The 23,316-nt window shown below is 43.1% G+C and overlaps 1 protein-coding gene across 1 annotated transcript in view; it reads left to right on the forward strand.

The window, feature by feature from the left end:
• The first annotated feature begins 1,353 nt into the window (after positions 1-1,353).
• Positions 1,354-23,316, forward strand: part of LOC101520319 (spermatogenesis-associated protein 31E1-like) — a 46,081-nt gene continuing 24,118 nt past the window's right edge. Inside the window, exons 1-2 of the mRNA XM_058672797.1 lie at positions 1,354-1,457; positions 2,290-2,403. The gene's annotated coding sequence lies outside the window, so the exon portion shown is untranslated. The remainder of the gene's footprint in view (positions 1,458-2,289; positions 2,404-23,316) is intronic.

Genomic DNA, 23,316 nt, shown 5'->3' on the forward strand with positions numbered 1-23,316 from the left:
TGGGCTGTCCTTGACTGCTCTCCCAGGCCACAAGCAGGGAGTTGGATGGAAACTGGGGCTGCCGGGGTTAGAACCGGCGCCCATATGGGATCCTGGCATGTTCATGGCAAGGGCTTTAGCCACTAGGCCACCACACTGGCCCCAATCCCATCAGCTTTTAAAGGCAATTTACCTTTCTTCTACCATTCTCCCAGGTAAAATTGTAACATCACATCTAAGTGGTTTCTCTACCACTTTTGCAAGTACTTTTGAATGCATCAAACATTTTCACATATCTAGAAAGATCAGAGATTTCATATAAGAATATGCGACAATTAGAAAAAAACTACACATATGTAGCAATAGTCACACTCTTCGATATGTTCTAACTAATACCGTTTGGCTTCAAAATATTCCCTTCTCACACGTAATTGTTAGGGGTGGCTGAACAACGCATATCCAAAAGGCAGTTACAGAGGACCAGCTTTCCATAAATTTCAACATAGTGCACAGAACGCACATGATGAAAATCTCTTTAACATTCGCAGACTAGTTGTTGTAAAATTAAAATTCATTTTCCATGCTACACACTCGTGTGTAGACAGTAAAGCAAAAATGCACAAAACAGATAGAAAAGTGGTGTCCCAAAGTGTCCAGTTAGGAAGACTCTAGCTTTTGCTCTCCTGCAATTCCTTCCCTCTCAGCTTCCAACCAGGGAAGAAGTGCAGACGGGACTTCCCCTCTTACGGGCCTGTCTCACAACTCCCTGCACCAAAATGACAGGACACACGATTTTCCCCAAAAAGAAACGAAGTGTTGGTTCCTTACCTCTATAATTAACACACGCAGCACATTTCACAGACAATTGAAATAAGGAACAGTCTTGACGTTGTCAGCACACAGCAATCACAAACCCAAACAGAACCTGACGACTTTCCTAAAAGCCTGCTGCTTGCCATTACAGAAGTCAGTTTTTCATAGGAATTGGAACATAAATTGCGCAAACATGCGCTCCTGCTAACACTCCATTTCTCACGCATTCCCAATCTCTCAAACATCCAGAAGAATGGATGACGTCCATCCCGATTCCTTAACACTGTTGAGAGAGAAGAGAGAGAGAGAGAGAGAGAGAGAGAGAGAGAGAGAGACAGTCGTGAGGACCCAATCAAGCTCCATGAGGCAGAGAGCCCAGCAAGCAGCTCTTCACGTCTTTCCTGGATCAGGTCCTAAACGGCAGGTAGAAAGAGCGCGCAGCAGACAGTGCTTGGTCTTGTCAGCAATCCGGGCTGTGGTAGGCAATAAAAAGCACACGCTGTGGTGTCATCGGGAAACCGACAGGGACCCAGGGTCTGAGGAGAACGCACCCACCCGATGGCCGCTGGCCGTTACTGTCCAGTACCGACGGGGCTCCGCTTACCTTACGGAGGCCTTCCGTATGCCACCTGGTCAGCGGTGAGATCCTCTCCTTCAAGGTCAAGGTGGGCACCCCAGGGCCTGGACTGCGGGGCTCCGGGGCCTGAAGAGACAGCTGAACTGAGTCTTCCTCTCTGCGGCCGCCATTCCGCTCTCCCTGTGGAGCCCTCGGGCCTGAAGCCCAGAGGGCGAGGACAGCATGAGGTGTGCACTGCCTCAAGGCCAGGCCATACCCGGGGCCACCGAGGGGGCTCTGGGCCCACAGGGCACAAGCTGCGGCCTGCCCCACGTCACACAGCACATCCCCTGGCTGAGGGTCGAAGCGCCTGTCATGGCGCCGCCCATAGGGCCTCGGGGGTTGTGGCTGGGAGGATGGGGGCGTGTCCCTGGAAGTCTTGCAGGGTTCTCTGGGCCTGAGGTGTGCCGGGAGAATTTGTGTGGGTAAATCTCTGTGTAAATCTCAAAAGAGGTCTCTATAGGAGTAACAGTATCCATGGGATCTAAGAGGAGACCTTTGCAGGATTTTTAGTGGGGATTTTCTGGAATTCGCCATGGGGTCTCAAAGGCCGTTTCTGTCGCCGTCTTCTCACACATCGTATTGATAGGGACTTTGGCTCCCTTTCTGGTCAGCCAGTTTTCAAGTCTTTAGATGTTGTCTGCTCGTCTGCTCGGAACCTGGAGTCCCCTCCCACCCCACCTTACAGGACCTGTCTTTCCAGGCTCCCCGGTGTGCCCACACAGGTAGGACCTGGTGCAGCTGTGGGGCCTGTGCCCATCCCCCTCCTTCCTGTGTGCAGGTTCCTAGGGACACGGAGGGTGGGCCCAGCTCCAAGCCCCTGCCTAGTGCGGATCAAAGCCATAGGAGGCTGGTGACGGTTGTCCTGCATGCACCCAAAGAACAGGAAATTCTGGAGAAATCGCACCTGCTCTTCCTACTTTGAAGGCTCCCTGCTTTCCCAACATGAACCCTGCAAAAAGGAACATCACACAGCAAGAAGAGCAAGAGCACAGGTATGGTGTGTATAAATACGTATGTATGTACGTATGTTACTTATATGTACATGTTGTAGCTACAAGTAAAATCCTTTAAGGAATTCTGTTCGAATTGACTGTCAGATAAAGGAGTGCTTACATAAATTAAAACACTAGAATATCGAATCTCCCACATCTTGTATCTGTACAAAAAGGTCAACACCCAGCATGATGAGTACCACATGCTACAGGTCACTCTAATGTGCAAATTGAGGAGCTGTTGCCTTCTGCCATCCTCCACACCCAAGCAGTGTAAAAGCCCAGGGCTATACATCCTGGGCAGCCACTCACTCGCGGGGTCACCCCACCATGTGGAAGCGGTCCCTTACTGTCTCCCAGGAGGGAACAGCTTGTCAGACTCTCTCCCATGACTGCTATAATCTGTTGTCTGAACTAAAAGCCTCACTCTCAATGACCTCTGAATCCAACAATTGCATGATTTAAGACATGTTTGGTAAGTATTCCGGGTTTAAATTTATTGGTTAAAAAAAATCACAGGTGTTAGCACATATTTTTCCTCAAATAAGAATTTTTGACATTAGGATTTTTCCAATTGGGCCCCCAGAGAAAGAAGGCATATTTCATACTGTAGAGATTTTAATTAGGTCTATTTAGTATGGTGGATTGTTTAGGAAGTGCTACCCAATCATAAAGAGATGAATTGCTTCTTGGCCTTTTGGCTAAAATCAAGTGCAATAATAAAGAGATGAAAAATCCTGTTTGAGTTACATTTGCATGAATATATTATTGATTTCAATGCTCTAAAGATTCCATGAAGTTTGCAAAAATATGATGTTTCTAGTATGATGCTTTCAATTCTGATTGTCTTTAAAATGCTCAACCCAGTGGAACTGACTAAATGTCCTTGGTAATAGCTGAAACATCATTGTAACATAGTTACTGTTTTGTTATCTACAGAAGTGATACTTCTGTAAAACCTTTGTACTCAGATTCATGCATTCATGAATACAGTTTCCTGATAATTTTCAGATCAATGCATTAAATAAAAATATCCAGATCTCTAATGAATAAACTGGTAGATTCATGAAGCTTCCAATGAAGATCATGAAGAATATGAATTAATCATGCGAGGTTCAATGCACATAAAGAGTCTATGGTGGTAATGTATTCAATGTATTTATTTACTGCTGGCTTTGTACTTGATTATTTTCATTATATAAATGTGGAATACTTCTTTCTTAAGATATCTATACTTTATGGCAAAGGTTAAAGATAAATTTTTATATTAAAACAATTATTAGAAACATTTACATAATTGAAAACATGTACAGGATGCCTAGCTTCAAGGATGCCCATCCTTACTGTTAGTAAATGAAAGTGCTGTTTCTTTGTAAGCCCAGGAACCTCCAGAGGAGAACTCTGAGTTCTGAGAGAACAGATTAGGGTTGCCAAAATGAGCAGCAGTGAAATAACATCTTCTTGAACTCTCAGGAGCAGAGCTGTCTCCAGGGTACTAACTAGTCCTTCTGAGGAATCGTGAACCACCCTAATGTTACAGCAACAGCATAAGGACCAAGCAAGCCCACCAGCTGGAGAGGTTGTCTGACAGCCTCAGACACAGTGAAGAACCCAGTGCTGAGGGTCAAAATGATGGTTCAATTGGCTAACCTTCTACCTACAAGTGCCAACATCCCATGTTCATGTCTGTTATGTTGCACTTCCCATCCAGCTCCCTGGGAGCAGCATTCAAAACCCTTGCTGGGTTCTCAGCTCAGTATCTTTCTGGAAAGGAAGAGGGGATGATGGATGTTGGAGCTGATCCAAAGTCAAGAGCCAGGAGCCTCTTCTGGGTCTCCCAGTGGGTACAGGGTTTCAAGGATTTGGGCCATCTAAGACTGCTTTCCCAGGTCACAGTCAGAAAGTTGGATGGGAAGTAGAACAGCCTGGGCACAAACAAGCACCCATATGGGATGCCAGTGCTTGGAGGCAAAGGATTAGCCACTCCCTCAGTGCCATATTTGAATCTCGCTCACTGGGTTTTTTTTTAGTTCAAAATAATATCAACAATCCCATTTGGTCAAGTGGATCATCATTCTGATGTATTGTTGGATTCTATTTGATACTATTTTTGAGGAGATCTGCATATATGTTCATCAGAGTTATTTGCAGTTCTTGCTTTGATTATAACTTTTTCTGGTTTTGGAATTAAGATAATTTTGGCCTTACTGAATTAGTTTGGAAGGGTCCACACCCTTTAAATGTTCTGAAAAGCTTATGAAACATTATGAATTTAGCTGTAAAGCCATCCAGTCCTGGGTTTCGCTTTGTCCAAAGGCTCTTTATTATTGGTCCCACCTTGGCCTTTGTTGTTGATCTATGAAAGCTTTCTATCTTTATGATTAGGTTTGGGAAATTATGTGTGTCTAGAAAACTATCAATTACTTTTAGATTTTGCATTTGTTTGCGTATAGTGATTTGTAATATTTTGTATTAACTCTTATATTCCTATGTTATCAGATATAATATCTCCTTTTTCATCTCTGATTTTATTGATTTTGGTCTCCCCATTTTTACTTAGCTGAGCCAATGGTTTGTCAGTTTTGTTATTTTTTTTCAAAAAGAGCTCTTAATTTTACTCATATTTTGTATAGTTTTTAAATTTGTATGTTGCTTATTCTTCACTTTTTCATGATGTCTTCACTTCTAATTTGGGGATTGGTTTGCTCATGTTTGTGTAGGTCCTCAGAATATGTAGTTAGATTATTTATTTGATACCTTTCCAACTTGATAAAATAATTTTATTTTTAATGTTGTTTACATCATTAGCAAGGATACATACCCATGAGCACCACTGATTAGGATGGGGAGGGTCAAGTCGTGGGGTAAAGCAGGTGGGACAAATGCTTCCAATTTTCCTTTTTTTCCCTTTTCTGTGAGGTGTGTATTGGGAGGAGGTGTAGAACAGTGGGAGGTGTAGAACAATATGGAAGAGGGGGTTGTTGCCAACTGCCAAACTACATCAATACCCGGCGATGGGATGTCCACTTGATGTCATCTTTGAAATGCTGATGTAGAGAAGAGTGTACTGGGTGTACTGCTTAGGTAGTTTTGATAGTTCTGAGATGCTGTAGGTTTCGCTGCTCCAAAGTTGAGAGCATTCTTCAAGGTCCATTGGTAGAGTTCATCACAGTGTATCCACTCAACCAGACATTTGCTAACAAAGCTCAGTCAGTTGTCCAACCCATTCATTCTCCATCTTCTTACAGGACACTCGACATCTTCTGTAGGCCGATATGATCTGGCTGTCTTGTCCTCCATATGCATCTGAGCATGCCATCCAGCGCATAGGCATCAAGGCGGCCCAGTCCCAGCACACGCATGCGGTCCAAGGTCGGATCACAAATCCTTTGATCATTCCTATGCAGGCATTTACTGCAATGAAGTTCACTTTTTTGTGTTTTATTGTATCCCATGCATTTTGATATCATGTTAATGCATTTGAGGGATTTTTTTTAATTCCCCTTTTCATTTATTTTCCACTATTCATTCAGGAGCATTTTGTTCATTTATCATGTTCACCACTCTCCACCTACTGTGGTCTTTGTAGTGGCCACATTGTTACCTTCTCAGCCTTTCTCCTGCTCTTGGTTCTGGCAGTACCTGGTATTAGTGAGATACCAGCTGTTTTTAATCTAGATAACAGGATTGTTGGTGTTTCCTGTTGTATGGATTCCCCCCCAACCCTCTTCTCCTTTTGCCAGAACCTGTAGGCAGTTAGGTGTGGGGACAACCTGAACTTATTTAGGATGGAATTCACGGGATGCCAAATTGGTATTGTTTTTCCTCTGTGGGACCAGTGCAATACAATGAGCTGGAAGTGAGTTGTCCCCTGGCTTAGTGCATGTGCAGCTCACTGTTTTCCCTCCCAAAAAGGCTTTGCCACAGAACACAAAATGGCACTCGGTGTGGCACTAGTTGTCTGGGCCACGAAAACCACCATGTTCCTACACCTGACCACTTAGAACCTGCCACTCTGCTTCTGCTCATGATTAGGCCAAAAAAATAGATCAGAGGACAGGCAGTTCTCTGGCTGGTTTCCCTTCCTGAGTTCCCAGAGAACTTACCTTCCTATCCAGCCCCTTGCAGAGCTCTCATCACTGCAGGGGCGTCTGTTCACTGCCGTGCCACTCTGATGTCTGCTGTTTCCCTGTGTCCACGGTCTCCAGGTATCCCTCTGCCATTGGCCTGTCCTCTCCTATTTCCTGGGTTGTGCCCTCCCTACTTCTCCTTAGCTAATCCTTCTTCATCCCTTTAAACCAGTCCTTGCACTATTTGCCCATCTTGTATTTCCCTCTAGAGAATGTTTCATGTATTGTTGAGAAAAGTGTATGTTTTGCAGGTTTGGGATGGAATTTTTGTAGATATCTATTCATTTGATCTGTAGTGTAGATTATTTCTATTGTTTTTCTCTTGGTTTAATTTTTCCATTGATAAAAGTGGGGCATTGAAATATCCAGGTATTGTTTTCTGAAAGTTTATGTAGCCATTTAGATACATTAACCTTTGTTTTATAAGATTGAGAACTGAAACATTGAGTGAATATATATTTGGGTCTCACAGAATTGATTCAGTAATGATACATTTCAATCATTCTTGTTGGAACAGTTTTTGTCTCAAAATCTATTTTGTCTGATACACATATAGCTAACTATTCCTTCTCCCTTACATTTCTTTAAGATTTCTTTAAATTTATTGTAAAGTAAGATATGTATAGAGGAGGAGAGACAGAGAAAAAGGAAGATCTTCTGTCTATTGATTCACTCCCCAAGTTGCCACAATGGCCGGAGCTGAGCCAATCCGAAGCCCGGAACCTGGAGCCTCTTCCAGTCTCCCACGCAGGTACAGGGTTCCAATGGTTTTTGTTTGTTTGTTTTTCTGATTGGCTTTTTAAAATTTATTTAATTTCATTTTGTGACACCATTTCATAGGCTCTGCGATTCCCCCAACCCTTCCTTATGCCCTCCCCCCATGATGAATTCTTCCACCTTGCTGCAGTAGCACAGTTCAAATTCATAGTTCCTACATTGCAAGCCTATACTATGCATAGAGTCCAGCATCTTATTGTCAGATAAATTCTACAGTTTCTTGGGGAGACCATCTCTGGTCTGAATGCAGAGTTAGTGGAATATCATCCCCTCCAATGAAAAGCCACAACATGACGTCAACAACAATTTACAACATTATGGAGTTAATTGACAATGGTATTGAGTGACCAATATGTTAGAAACTGCAAGTTCTTATCCACATCCTGTGTAACCAATGAACCAACAATCAATGTGAGTCAGATTGCTTATAATCTACATCAAAGAACTGTAAAACCTAATATACATAATACACAATACACATAATATACATAATACCCTATGTTATTCCGTAATGGGTCGGAAAAACAGAGAAATCTCCCACCTTCTTAGAATGTGTGAGGAAGACGTTAAGTATAACCTATGAAGAATATAACAGGTATCTTATAGACAACAGACTCGAATCAGCATTAGACAATAGTAAAATCACAAAGACATACAGGGGGGATGAAGAGTGATCCTGACAACCTCTTAACAGGAGGTCATATGCACAGAGCAGGGGGGACCCCAGAGTGGAGCAGGAGGACAGGAGGAGGCTTGTATCCCCACCCTGGAGACTCCCGGATCCTCGTCTAAGACTATCAGTACGGGCACCAAGGGCTATATCCCAACTGCCAAGGAGACCACTGGGAATTGGAGTGCCCTCATAGCTCAAGAACACTGGGGTCATCCACTCCATATCAAATCTTCCACATGGGATGGAAGATGCCCAGATCCTTCCTCACAGGATCTAATGTCATTGAAACAACAGCCAGCAGCCCTGCTCTGGTCCTTACTTAGTTCCAACCTTGGATCCCCACCCTCTTTTATAATGACCGTCAGGGTTGCTTTGGTGCACCTACCCCGCCCCCCCTCCCCAGGGTTCCAAGGCTTTGGGCCGTCCTCAACTGCTTTCCCAGGCCACAAGCAGGGAGCTGAATGGGAAGTGGAGCTGCCGGGATTAGAACCGGCGCCCATCTGGGATCCTGGCATGTGCAAGGTGGGGACTTTAGCCACTAGGCTACCACGCTGGGCCCTGTTTTTTCCCTTGTAGAACACTCCCTTGAGTAGAACTTGAACTTCTGAAAGATGATTACTGCTAGCCAAATTCTGAGGAAGAAGCCTCAAATGTAATTCCAAAGCTGGATTACATGTCAATGAACTGTGTACCCATTAATGTTATGAATCAAGAAACATCAGTTAAGGGATTTCTTAATTTATTTTTTACCTGATTGAAAGTTGAAAGTTGCCAGTATGGTTGCAGATAAACTGATGTTTGTAGTTCACCGAATTACTTAATGTGGAATAGGATAATATACTGACAATGCCCTCAAGGCTGTGGCTTCACAGTCATTTTACATAGCACAGCATTCCTCCTATAGGGGTTAACTTTTTCCTGGCACGAAAAGTAGCCGCTCTGGTTGAAGCTTTGCTTATTGTAACAGGCTTTTATTTCCAGGTAACATGTCTGTGGAAGACTTAATTCTGAATAGAGATATAGATATTACTGGAAACTAATTGTTTTTTCTATTATATTCTGCTTTATCAAAAAAGTAAAATATGCTTTCCTTTAACTTGATCAATTCTGGGAATTTTATTAAATATTGGTTTTGTCTTCAGATTAATGCTATGCACTTGCCTATAGAGACTGTAAGATTATATCCCTACATAATTTCACAGGTCTTCCTCACCCCAACCTACCTTTGACAGACAACTTCAGTATATCACCTAGAACATTACACTAGGACATAATCTTGATTTCAGTGGTTATTCTCTCTCTATCCCGTCTCTCTCTCTCTCCCCTCATAATCAATGGACCATACAATAGCAAATAAGGGTGCACTAAAGTGCCCACTGACATTTCTAGTGCTCTTAACAGCTATTATAGGATGATTTTTGTGCTACTTTCCTTGTTTCACGATTGTCTAGAATCATCTAACATTAAGAACGTTGAAGGGGAATATACACTTATGTGAAATCCTTAATAGAAAAGCATTTGAGACTCTCTTATGACTTAGAAATTTCTCAATTTCTAAAATTGTAAATTTCTTACACAATAATTCACACTCCAATAATAGTAAATAACGTCTTATCATGTCTGTTATCAGCACGTGGAGCTCCATTTTTATATTCTGTAAGCAATCTGGTATGAAGCTAATGGGTACATGTGGTCCATGTGGTCATGATCTAGCCTTGGGCATATGAATGCATTGATAGGTGCCATGTAAGATATTTGTCTACTAAGCCAACTAATCATCCCTTTCTCTGCACTGACTGTGGTGAGACCCAAAATCATGTCATCTCTCCAAAATTATTCAATGGAACTAAGCAAACTGATGATTTACTTGCATTTCAAGCATTTTGTTCTGATACACATGTTCAGGAACATTATCACTCTGGTGCAAGGCATGTGCCTTATGGGAAAATAATTAGAAACTTATCTATCACACAGTGAGGTTGCTTCAGCTATCATAGTCCAGCTCAAAAAAAGTTGATTCTTTAGCAAATATTGTGTTAGATAACTGTACTTCCCATATGATATTCCATCAGGACAAAGAGAGTGTATATATAATAGTCAATTCCTGCTGATATCAGTGAATCTACGTCACAGATATTAATTTGCAAAATATATATATATACACATATATATGTATATATACATATATATGTGTATATATATATATATATATACACATCAGGCCACAGGGTGACAAATATCCCTGACTACCCCAGGAATTGATGATTGGCCTTTTTCTATATAAATGTATTTTATCTTTGAGGGTGTTTACATAGTTGAGAAGGATGTATGCCCATGTGGACCACTGCTTAAGGTGGGAAGGATTGAGGTATGGGGGAAAAGTGTATTAGGCAATTGCTTCCAGTTTTTTTCCCTGCATCTGGGGGATGTGGGGGAGAGAAGGGAAGCAGCCTAATCACATCAGAAAAGAGAGATGGAAACAGCCACTTGATGTCATCCTAAGATCCCTGATGTGGAGCAGGTTCCAGTGTTCCAATTAAGTAGTTCGGATAGTTCTGAGATGCTGTTAATCTCACTGCTCCAAGGTTTGGACTTACAATTGTTTATGAATATTTGGACTTAAAACTGTATGTTATTGTAATACTATAGGGTAAATCAGTGGGGGTGGGGAGGTATTTAGGGAAGGGCTAAAGCAAATCCCAGAACTTATGGAACTGCATCATAAAACAATAATAATAATAATAATAATAATAATGAACAGGGCCTCCTCAGTTTCTGAGGCCTACGCAGTGGACGGCAGGCCCAGATGTACATGGGGGGCATGAAAACCAGCTCATTGAGGTCTACAGAGGATATCTAGTTCCATGGTAGACTGGAGCGCAGAAAAAAATGGACAACTCCCTGGTAAAGCTTTGACAGCAAGCCATACCAGCATGCCAGTGTGCCAGCCTGGAGCCCTATCCCCCACCTGCCCTGGACCCAAACATGTACACATCCCCACACTTGCTCTGCTGGTCCCGGTGAAAGCCTCCCTCAGTGGAAGCCCAGATCATTTCTTTAAACGACACAATGTACTAAAACTACACAAAAAGAAAAAACACAAATTGAATAGGTCTATCAATGTAATAGAAGGTGAATAATACCTAAACACTTTCTAAAGTTTAGGATACTGCACTCATCCCTGGGAAATTTTATCTTTCAGAGAAAAAAATACATAAATTACCTATAAAGTAAAAACAGAAAAAAATAGATATTTGAATCAATGAAACAGAATAGAAATCCCCAAATTAGACTCCCATATACAGTGACCATGACAAAGCTACAAAGGCAATTAAGTGGAGAAAAGATAACCTTCGCAACATGTGATGTTGCAACGAGGCAAGGATTTAGCCACTGAGTCATCGCTTGGGGTCCCACCTCAACTCACTTCAGTTACCTCTCTAAAGGTCTTACTCCTCTCTGCATTCCCAGGCCTTAACCATGAAACTGGATTAAGAGCTGGATCAAAAGTGGAACAACCAGGACACTATCCAGTGTCTGTATGGGATGCCAGCATCAACAGGGTGAAGGGTTAGCCTGCTACATCATTGTAGCAGCACATATGAGCTTTTTGATATGCACTATACATGGCATGAGTTATCAGAAACGAGTTCATACAGAATACTCACAATCTATGTGAGATGTTTCCTACTTTCAGCATTATCAGAAGTGGGAAAAGATTTTCCATTGGGCCAGGCACGATAACATAGCAACTATCCTTGAATGCAGTCCTCTCCTTGAACGCTTCAGGATCCCATATGGGTGCCAGTTCTCATCCAGCTCTCAGTTCTCATCCAGCTAGTCCATTTCTCATCCAGCTCTCCGCCTGTGGCCTTGGAGTGCAGTCGAGGGTGGCCCAAAGCCTTGGAACCCTGCGCACCTGTGTGGGAGACCCGGAAGAGGCTCCTGACTTCAGATTGGCACAGCTCCAGCCGTTGTGGCTATTTGGGGAGTGAATCAACAGAAGGAAGATCTTCCCATCTCTACCAGCAACACCTGTGTCACCTGGGTGTGCATTTGAAGTACAAGTCATATGTCTGGGGGAAGCCAATGGCCTGCTTCCTGCAGAGGGCTTCAGAATCGGCTTCTGGTTTGTGAGTTTATTGATCTAGGTTAGTGGATGTTGAGTATAATATAGGTGCTTCTAGTAACTCTAGGCTTAAATGCGGTTCTTAGCGGAAGTTGGGGGATTTTTGCCCACTGAGTCATGCGCAAGGACTGTAGGCATGTTTGATTGTCACAGTTTGCAGGAGGGGAATGCACAAGACAGGGCCCCAAGCCCAGAGAGACTGAAGAATGCCATGTCCAAAAGGCCAGCGTTAATGAGGCCCAAAACAATGTGCACCTAGCAAGACCTAGACCTCATCAGGTGCTATATGGGGTGAATTGGGTCTTACTTAAGGGAAGTAGGCCTAGGACTGACTTGACAGGTTTCCTTGGTAGTAATTTTTATCTTGGTCTGTGGACAGGATTTTGGGATATTTCAAAGCTTATCCACAAGGATGAATTTTTTCTTAAGATTAATTTATTTTTATTGGAAAGTGATATATACAGAGAGGAGGAGAGTCAGAGAGGAAGAACTGCCATCTGCTGATTTACTCCCCAAATACCCATGACAGCCAGGGCTGAGTTGATTAGAAGCCAGGAGCCAGAAGCTTCTTCCGGATCTCCCCTGTGGGTGCAGGGTCCCAAGGCTTTGGGCTGTCCTTGACTGCTTTCCCAGGCCACAAGCAAAGAGCTGGATGGGAAGTGGGGCCACCAGGACATGAAATGGTGCCCATGTGGGATCCCAGCATGTACAAGATGAAGACCTTAGCCACTAGACTACCATATCAGGCCCAGGATTAATTTAAAAAAAAAAAAAGTGTACATTTATGTAAAAGTCGGAATAGAGATCGAGAAAGAGAGAGATCTTGCACCTGTGTCCACCAGTGGTCTACTTTCCAGATGGCTGTAGTGTCCAACATTGGGCAAGACCAAAGCCAAGATCCAGAAATTTCATCTGGGTCTCCCATCTGAGTGGCCACCCTCCACTGCTTTTCCCAGGTCATTAATGGGAGGTGCATAGGCACACACCAAACAGTTGCTGGTGTTGCAGGTGGAGGTTTTCCTTGCTATGCCACAATGCTGGACTCAGGAAACACACAAGAGAGACCCCTGTCTCCTTCCAGCCCCCACGTGAGGCCTCAGCTCTTCCCAAAGCCTGGCTGTGGGGCTTGCTTGCCCTCGGCTGGGCCACAGCATTTGGAATTAGCACCACCTTGTGGCCACTGGTGCCATAGCTGACGCAGGTGCCTCTAAAATGAGAAATGTTTTGATCAGTCATAATTGATGAATAATAGTCAAGACTTGGAGAACCCATTTGTCTTTTGGTGTGCATTTCATAAACTGATTATTAGAAAGAGAAGATTTTGAAATCTATATATGTTAATGCTCTTCTCTTAAGTTTAAAAGATTGATTATGACAATGAACCTATTACATTAAGACATCTAGAAAAGCATTTTGTTGTGAAAGCATGGTGATGCAGTTTGACGGCAAGAAGTGGCCCCGTCCACCTCGTCCCCTGCAGACACAGGAGAAGAAACAATGGAGACGCGTGTCCCACCCACCTTTTTCCATTCCTGACCCTCTACACGCCAATCAGAGACCCACAAGGGCATGTATCCCTTTCAATTAGGTAAACAGTACTAAAAATTAAAATAAAATGGAAAACAGAAAAGACAAAATGTTTGTATTATTTATGTGCACTGCTGGTTATTTAGGGAACAGTTTAGTCATAAGACTAGTAACAGAACCTGGTTATTTAAAAATATTCTCATTTCTTGGAATATTAACTTGAAGGATTCATATTAGGTAGATATTATTAATCTGTTTTTTGGGTTTACTATGGAAATATTTTGTGTTAAATTTCTGGTGCAGTTTTGTTTGAATGAAATACACTCAATGTATCTGAGTCTTGACCAACACACACAGCCTATGTGACAGTGCTGGGTGCAGAAACGGAGCATTTCCGGTGCCTCCACAGTTCCTTGCTATGCCTTCTTCCCTACTGGTCCCAGGCAACCACTAATCTTTTTCCCTTCCCTCCCTTCTTTCATTTCTTCTTTCCTCCTTTGTATATGAAAGACACACACACACACACACACACAGAGAGAGAGAGAGAGAGAGAGAGAGATCATCCATCTACTGGCTCATTCCCATATGGCCATAATGGCAGGAATTGGGTGGATCCAAACTTAGGTTCCAGGATCCAGGAGCTTCTTCCAGGTCTGCCATGGGGGTGCAGGGGCCCAGGCACTTGGGCCATCTTCTGCTGCTTCCCCAGGTACTTTAGCAGGAGCTGGGTCAGAAATGGAACAGCCCACACTCAAACCAGTGACCAAGTGGGATGCTAGAGCTACGAGTGTCCATTGTGCCATTAGGCCACAATGCTGGCCTCTGGTCTTCACTGCTTATTCTGTTTTACGAGTGCACAAACGTTTGGTTTTCTTTTTACCTCTTCACACATATTGGAGTTGCTTTCAGTTTCTGGTTGTAAACATCAGGGGGCTAGCAGGCGATGGGAGGAGGTTGATCAGCGGAACCAAGCTCTAGTCTGAGGAGAGAAGCAGATTCTGGTGCTGGGTGTGACAGTGGGGGAACTGTGAATAATGACACGGTTGTGTTTGGTTCAAAGCAGGGAGAAATCATTCTAAATGTTGTCACCACCAAAGAATGGCAAGTATTTCAGGGGCTAGATCGGCTTCCAGTGACTGGAACTGCACACAGCATGTCCATATGCATCAAAACATGGTATTATGCACAATGTTTTTGTGTCAGTTAAAACATGAAAATTACTACAAAAAAAGGAACAAGCAATGAACACTCACACTGCAAGTATTTAGTAGACATGTGTTTCCATTTGTCTCGGGCAATTACTTATGAATAGAATTGCAGGTCATATGTTAAATATATGTTTATTTAATTATACAAGAAACTTCCAAATGACTACCAATTTACATTCCCATCAGGAATGTGTGATAGTGTCAATTAAAGACACATGCTTGCCAGTGTGTGGTATTTCCTGTGGGTTTCTTGTGGGGTGTGTGTGTAGTGTTAGCTAGTTTAATGGGTATGCAGTGGCATCTCATCATGCTTTTATCTTACATTTAGAGAGGACTAGCTCTGGGGAGACTCTTCCAAGTGTTTTGGCTTTCTTCTTTTGTGAACTACCTGCTCAAGTCTTCTGCTTGATTTTCAAAATGTCACTGAGAATTACAGATTGATTTGTGCTGTTGTTGTTACAATTTTCTTTATTATTGTTTGAAAGAGAGAAAGAGACGCGCATGAGAGAGAGGATTTTCCCAGCTACTGGTGAACTCCCCAAATGTCTGCATAGCTATGTCTGAGCCAGCCCGAAGTCAGAAGCCTGGAGCTCAACCTGTGTGTTGCATTGGCATGTGGCATGTGGCTGCCATGTGGCAGCAGGAACCCACATACTTGAGCCATCCGTGTAGCTAGGGTGTGCAGTTGCAGAAGTGGTGCAGACCCTGGGCGCTGGGCACTTCAGTATGGGCTATAGGCATTTCAAGCTGTGTCTTGACTTTTGCATCAAATGCTCACCCTAATATTCAGTTTTAAGGAGCAACTGTTGGTTCATCTCCTCATCTCCCACCATGGTAATGTTGTGCAAAACTGCAGTAAACTATCCTAACTAGGATGCCGGCATTGGTACAACTGACAACTGGAGGTTTGAGCCTTTCCAGGTTCATCTGCACTTGTGTATGTGTGTTCTAAGCTACACACAGTTTATTACCTGAGCAGGTTCCTGTGTTTACCACCACAGTGAAGATTCAAAGTAGTTCCATTACCACAGGAGACCTGGGTTGCCCTTTTATAATCACACTCGCCTGTCCCGCCTCCCATGCCTCCTACCTCTGCCTATAACTAGAAACCAGTAATCTGTCTTCCAATTTAAACATTTTGTCTTGTACAACACCTCTCCCTCTCTCTCTCTCTCTCGCTCTCGCTCTCTCACTCTCTCGCTCTCTCTCTCTCATGCTATTTCCATGCCTTACAGTTCTGTTACATGCAGTAGAGCAGAGAAAAATACATCTGTGGTACCTTGCTCAGATCAGGGGTCTTTTGTCCAGTGGTTAATTAGGTTTTCTACTAAGAATAATTTTTTTCTCAGCTGCATCATTATAGTGTGTAACACACACACATGCACACACACACATACATATACTTATTTATTCTCTGAGGTGACTTTAAAGGAGAAGTTTTAAAGTGACAATTAGGTCCATTTCATGAGCAGTTTTTCTTTCTTGTGACCCACCTAAGACATCTTGGCAGAACCCCAAATCTCAAAGGTTTGGTTCTAGATATTTCAGAGCTTCGACTTTTATATTTAAGCCTTTGATTCATCTTGAGTTAAATTTTGTGTGTGCTAAGACACAAGAGATGATATGGTTTTCCTATATCCAATTTCTGTAAGGTGTTATTTCTTTTCAGAAGTACCTGACTCTATTATTTGCCAATTTATTCTGTCCCATTGATCAAGCCGATCCCTAGAAGAGAGTCATGACGTCAGCTTGCTTTCATCCATCTCCAAAGTAACTACAGTGCCCTAGGTCCTTGGCATTTCCCAAAACACTTCCACATTCTCTATTTATTTTTCTTGCTGTTTTCTTTTTTTTTCTGTAAAACAAACTAACCCTGGCTGGCATTGTGGCATTGCATTCCATATATAGATTAACTTGAAGAGGGTTCTTGATAGATTGAGGCTTCAAATCCATGAACATGGTCTATCTCCCCGTTTCTTTTTGAGTGTTTTCTGTTTCTGCAGCAGTTTGTTGTTTCCACACACATTTGGTTATTTATAGGGTTGACATGAAGTTCCATACTATTATTGATGCACTGAAGTTTTTAAATTTCCTTTTCCTATTCCTTGCTCTCTGTGTGTAGGGATAAAGGTTCGGGTTTGCAGTTCAGTCTTGTGTCCTGCTCTCTTGATAACAATATGCCAGTTTTTTCTTACTCTTAGATTCCTAAGGCTTTTCTATCTCTCTGGCCATTTCATTTTTACTTGAACACCTACTGCTTCCTGTAAAACACCACAACTTTCAGTTGTCTATTGTGCTGATTTTAATTTACTATAAAAGTTTGACTAGAGGGCCTGGCGTGGTGGCCTAGAGTCTCAAATACTCACCTTGAACACTGGGATCCCATATGCGCGCCGATTCAAATCCCGGCAGCTCCACTTCCCATCTAGCTCCCTGCTTGTGGCCTGGGAAAGCAATAAAAGATGGTCCAAAGCCTTGGGACCCTGCACCTGTGTGGGATACCTGGAAAAAGTTTCTGGATCCTGGCTTCTGATCAGCACAGCACCAGCCGTTGTAGTCGCTTGGGGAGTGAATTATCGGATGGAAGATCTTCCTCTCTGTCTCTCCTCCTCTCTGTATATCTGGCTTTGCCATAAAAATAAAAAATAAAATCTTTAAAAAAAAAAAGGTTTGACCAGAATGAGCAGAATGATGTGTGTCCTCAGAGCCTGGCCAGCAAAAGGCACATGGCAGGGGTCAGCTCAGTCACTTGATACCCGAGGACAGGGACCCTTCCTTAGCCTGCGGTGTGGAGGGGGTGTGGTCACTTCAACCTGGCAGCATGGGCAGCAGGTCCTGCGTTTCCTTCCCTCCTCCTCCCTTGGGGCCTCCAGGCACTGGCAGCCTTGCTGATGGTGCCATTGACACATCCAGTGCTCCCACCACAGCCCACCCTGCGGTTCCCAGAGAACTCCAGATCCCAGCATCATCTCCTTTCCCATGAACATTTGCAGGATGAATTGTCCCACCCCTCCCCCTGCAGGGGACCCAGCAGCCTTAGGTGAACGTCGGAATAGTTCTAGATGCTGTTTTAGAAATGCAGAGACACGTGACTGCTGTTGGCTGCCTAGGCACCTGAGACTATGACAATATTAAGTCATGTGATTTGGACTGAGGAACAGAATGAAGGATAAAGATGACTCCAACGTGTTAGACATAAGCAATGGTTTTACTCTCAGTGGTATGGGGTGAGCAGGCAGCCAGGTTAAGGTCAGGAGCAGGAAGCCATATTTCTTCCACCCTATGTAATGCTCTCCTCTCACCTGTCAGTCAAACAATGGCTTCCTAGGAGGTACTTCCTGTCACCTGGGACCTGGGATCTGGGGGTGGATCGTGTAACCACTCCCCTTTCCAAGCTCCTAATATACCGGGAAATTGGAAGGGTCTCTCTGTCTTCCCATACAGTCACCCAGGAATTAGGTAGAAACACTTTTCCCAGTTTTTTTCTGAATATGGTGTGTGTGTGTATTCTCACAATTTAAATAGACTTTACAACTTTATATGTTATTTTCTGCCTGTGCTTAAGGGTGCTCCCTTAAGTAAGAGGCAAGAGCCTGGAATAGTGGTTCTAGACCCCTCCTAGCCCACAATATGAAAATCATCCACAGAAATGGTGCAAAGTGTATTAATGTTGCCTATTTCCCTTTCATTCCAATATTATTTACGTTTAGCACCATTTTCCAGGTCAGGAGAATGAAAAGTGGAGACTCAAGTCACAGGGTGACTCAGTAGGTGGAAAGTTTATTTCACTCCAGAGGCCACAGGTTACAAAATAAGTTTACACCTTTTATAAAGTCTTTCTTGGCTTCGGAAGCAGGTTTGCAAAGGACTTCTGGCATGCAGCTATGGCAGCAGTAAAAGGAATGGGAATTACTGTAGAATTGCTTCTGAAGCTTAAGCAGTGATGTAAGTGTGTATGCGTGTTCCTGAGCTGAAAGATGTGCTGTCATCTTGGTGGTCTTTGGCAACAAGCAGTAGAGATTACAGAAACACCCGTGGGCAGGTGGTGTCAATTCCTGATTCACAAGGAAGGAAAAGCAACAAACATCATTCACACGGAACGGGTTGTGAACACTGAGGCAAGCCATGCTGAGAGCTCTGACCAGAGACTTCCCAGAGGAGACACTAGCTTTTTGAGTCCTTAGCTAGTGTGTCTGGTTCAGCAGGCTTTTAAAAGTAGCGTTTAGAAGGTACAAGCAGTACAGTGGCTGTGAAGAGCATGGGGTGCCTATTCCTAGGGATATGTGCTGTTCCAGTTGTGATCACAGGACTAAGGGAGGGGTCCCGCTGCAACCTGGAGTGGCCCAGAAGACTTGTACTGTTTGGGAAACACAGTAGTCCCCCTGGCTTTGTGCACAGTTATGGCTGGTGGGTTACAGGGACTCAGAGTATCTGTGCAGGATCAACCACAACATGCCTAATGTTTAGATTGGTGTGTTTGGGTGTGCCACACCACGTTAACACAAGCACAATGAAAAATGTAGTAATTGTACATCTGGAAAAGTCAGAAATTTCCTCCTGTGAGAGTATTTTATAAAGTAAAAATGCATGAAATCTATAGTAGTGTCGTAGTCTACGTATAGAAATTGCTCTCAGGGATGACACAATAGAATGACTTCTCTTTTTGCCTTTATTTGGAAGTGTCTTTTGAGTGTTAAGAAATCGTCAGGGGTTTTTGGCTAAGTTTCAGGTGTTGTAGGCTAAGTTTCCACTTATAAGGCTGGCATCCCACGTGGGTGCTGATTTGTTTGCCAGCTGCTGCATTCCTGATCCAGCTACCTGCTACAGCCTGAGAAAGCAGTGGGGGATGGCACAAGGACTTGGGCCCCTGCACCCATGTGGGAGACCCAGAAGAAGCTCCTGATTTGTGGCTTTGAATGGACTCATCTTTGTCCTTGTGACCATCTGGGGAGTGAACCAGTGGATGGAGGATCTCTCTCTCTCTCTCTCTCACTCTCTTTCTCTATTTCTCTCTTTCTCTCTGTAACTCTGCCTTTCAAATAAGAAATGACTCTTTTAAAAAGGAGGGAAATCATCACATACTCGGTTGGGTGTTACAGCATTGTGGGTTAAACTACTGCTGGGGATGCTAGCATTTATGTGAGTGCCAGTTCAAGTCCCAGCTGCTGTTCTAAACAAGAAATCTATTTCTTCAGCAAATTTGTAATAGATCCTGAAAGTAATTTAAGGAGCCTTGTATGTTAGAGTAAATAGTCACCTGATCTGCAGCACAATATTTAGAAAAGGAGATATTTTATTTTCTCGCTTACTGAATCTACGTCTTCTTTATACATACATATACACACACATACACATTTACTTGTAATGCCAAATGTGTATAATATTATGGGTGAATGTATGTATATCATCAGCCTGGAAGCACTGATGATGCTTTTGTAGAAGACTGTACCCTTGATTATCTCCTGGGTAAAGGCACACATTCATGCTGTGGGAGCTGGACATGCCAATGTCCCGAGGCAACCCACGGCAGATGCGCTTGCAGATGTGTGGGCGACTGATGGGAACTGCTGGAGGGTCCGTGGCTCCCTATGGTTTTGTACAGATGAGTGACCTGTGCATGTTACTGAGGGACAACTCCCTCAACATGTTCTTACAGCAGAAGGTTTGTTATGCACGTCGGTGTGTTCTCAAATCTTGCAGCTACCCTGAAATACTTGAGTTCAAAGAACCAGAGAAATATCACTTAACTCTGCTGAAAAAAAAAAAAAAACAAGTTTGTCTGGCAACATGTCGCATGAGGAATTTTAAAATAGAATCCAAGAGAGTACACTGATGGGCGTTCAAGATCATGTTCTACTGTTTGGTGATACACTGCTGTCTTATGGGAGGAAATGAGAATACCAAAGGGATGTACATTCAGAGTGACGAAAAGGGAACAGGCTGTGGGAATAAGTGAGAATCATCATGTTGGCTTTGCTCCTTTCTCTGTCATTTTAATTTTATTTATTTTCAAATATTTATTTGCTTTTATTGGAAAGTCAGACATACAGAGAGGAGAGACAGAGAGAAAGATCTTCCATCTGATGATTCTCTGCCCAATTGACCACAATGGCTGGAGCTGCACCGAGCCGAAGCCAGGAGCCAGGATTTGTCTTTCAGGTCTCCCATATAGGTGTAGGGTCCCAAGGCCTTGGACTGTCCTCGACTGCTTTCCCAGGCCACAGGCAGGGAGCTAGATGGGAAGTGGGGCTGCTGGGATTAGAACTGGAGCCTATATGGGACTCTGGAATGAGCGAGGTAAGGATTTTAGCCGCTAGGCTACCACGCAGGGCCCTATTTTTATTTTTTCTAAGAGAAGGGAATGTGATACCATCAATAGCCCATGATTGACAGATGTCATGAACAAGGATTTCAGCAAAGTGAGGACCAAGGGTTACCTAGATGTCACATGAAATCTGTTATTTCCCTGAAGTGAATATTATGGGTATGTCAAATGAGGCCTTTAGTTTTTCCAATACAAATTTCTCTAAATGTGAATTTTCTTTTTCCTTTTGTGATTCCCTTTTTAAGTCAAATAATAGGTTCTTTTCATCCAGTAACTTTACTTGACTGTATAATGTCTCAACCACAGATCCAGTGGTATATTTCTTTTTTTTATATGTGAACTTTTTTTTAATTTTATGCCATAAAAAATTGCAAAATCATTTTTCTAGGGAAATTGAAATTAGTAAATAAATGTATTTTAAATTATGGTTTTAGTGAACTTTCTTTTTTTATTATTAATTATTTTGCATTATGTGACAGTTTCATAGGCTCTGGGGTTCCCCCCCCCATGCCCCTCCCCCACGGTGGACCCCCCCCACCCCGTTGCAGCATTGCAGTTCAAATTCAATCAAGATTCTTCCCTTGCAAACAGATGCTAAGCACATAGTCCAGCTGCTCATTGTCCAGATGGAATGTACAGCTTCTTGGGGAGACTAGCTGCTATCAACCCCTAGTGGTTTTAATATTTCTCTAGATATGAATCACTGCCAGTCTCGCCACTCCCATTTTGATAAGGTCGTTGTAGAGTTCACTGGTTGACACTGTCCATCATAGTCTTCATTCGCCTGGTTTTCACTGCCAACATATATCTGAGATGGTTGATTGACCTGTTCTGTCCTCTGTCTTTTCTTGGCTAGGGCTGGGATGGCTAGACAGAGAGGAACTCAACAACATCTGTGGAGGCTGGATGGCCGAGCTGCTTAGTCAGAACTAAGCTTTGAAACCCAGGGACAAGTGCAAGAGCTATATGTGAACACTTTTAAAATTTATTTTTATTATATTTTTGACAATCTTTACATAGCTAATTAGGGTAAAAAGATTCAAGAGCTATAGGGAAGTGGGTAAGACTATTATTTCCATATTGTTTCCTTCATATATCTGAGGTAAAGGGGGATATTGAGAGAGAAGCCCCACCCAGTTTTCCACCCACCCCAAGTCCTGGATGTGGGGCATGCTCTGAGATACTTGCTCAAGTGGTTTTGATAGTTCACCAGTTATGAATCGCTGCCAGTCTCGCCACTCCAAGCACAATGAGGTCGTGGAAGAATCCACTGATTGACATAGTCCATCATAGAGTCTCCATTTGCCCAGTATTTTGCTGCCAACATATACCTGAGGTGGTTGATTGACTTGTTCTGTCTTCTGTCCTTTCTTGGCTAGGGTTCTGAGTCCAGCATTTCGATTGGGGAGATACCCAAAGAAACTTTGTCTGAGGTATTCCCAGACCAGATTCTTGTGTGTTCTAGCAAGCATGGGGCTCGGCACAGTCCATCACCCCGATCAGCTGGTGGTTGCAATTCCAGTGGTATATTTCTGTAAACTTCAAACTAGTGGAAACAGTGTTTCTGTAGCTCTGTAATGAACAAGCCAGCAGTTTGAGCCTGATGCAGTGCAGATTTTTGTTTGTTTGTTTATTACCTTTTATGACATAGTTTCATAGGCTCTGGGGTTCCCCCAATCCCTCCCCCTGCCTTCCCCCCATGGTGGAATCCTCCACCTAGTTGCAGTGTTACAGTTCAAATCAAGTCATGATTCTTCCATTGCAAGCATGTACCATGCATAGAGTACAGCCTCCCATTGTCCAGATAGATTCAGCAGATTCTTGGGGTGACCGTCTCTGGTCTGTAAGCGGAACTGGCAGAATATTATCCCATGCAATGTAAAACTACAACATAGCGTTAACAATGATTTACATCATTAAGGGGTTAATTGCCATGGTTTTGAGTGACTGATACGTTAGGCAATGCAAGTTCTTAACCACAACCTGTGACTACTTCATTGACAGTTCAATTTTTAGTTTATACACATACAGCTGCTATAGCGTACTGTTTCAGCTGTCTCGGGCCTGTTTTCATTTTATATTTAACAGTTTGTAGTACTGAAGCATGATTTAACTGAATTTGGTGTGTTTTAGGGTAGCCCAAA

Source organism: Ochotona princeps, chromosome 14 (assembly GCF_030435755.1).
Source record: "Ochotona princeps isolate mOchPri1 chromosome 14, mOchPri1.hap1, whole genome shotgun sequence".
NCBI classification, from domain to species: domain Eukaryota; kingdom Metazoa; phylum Chordata; class Mammalia; order Lagomorpha; family Ochotonidae; genus Ochotona; species Ochotona princeps.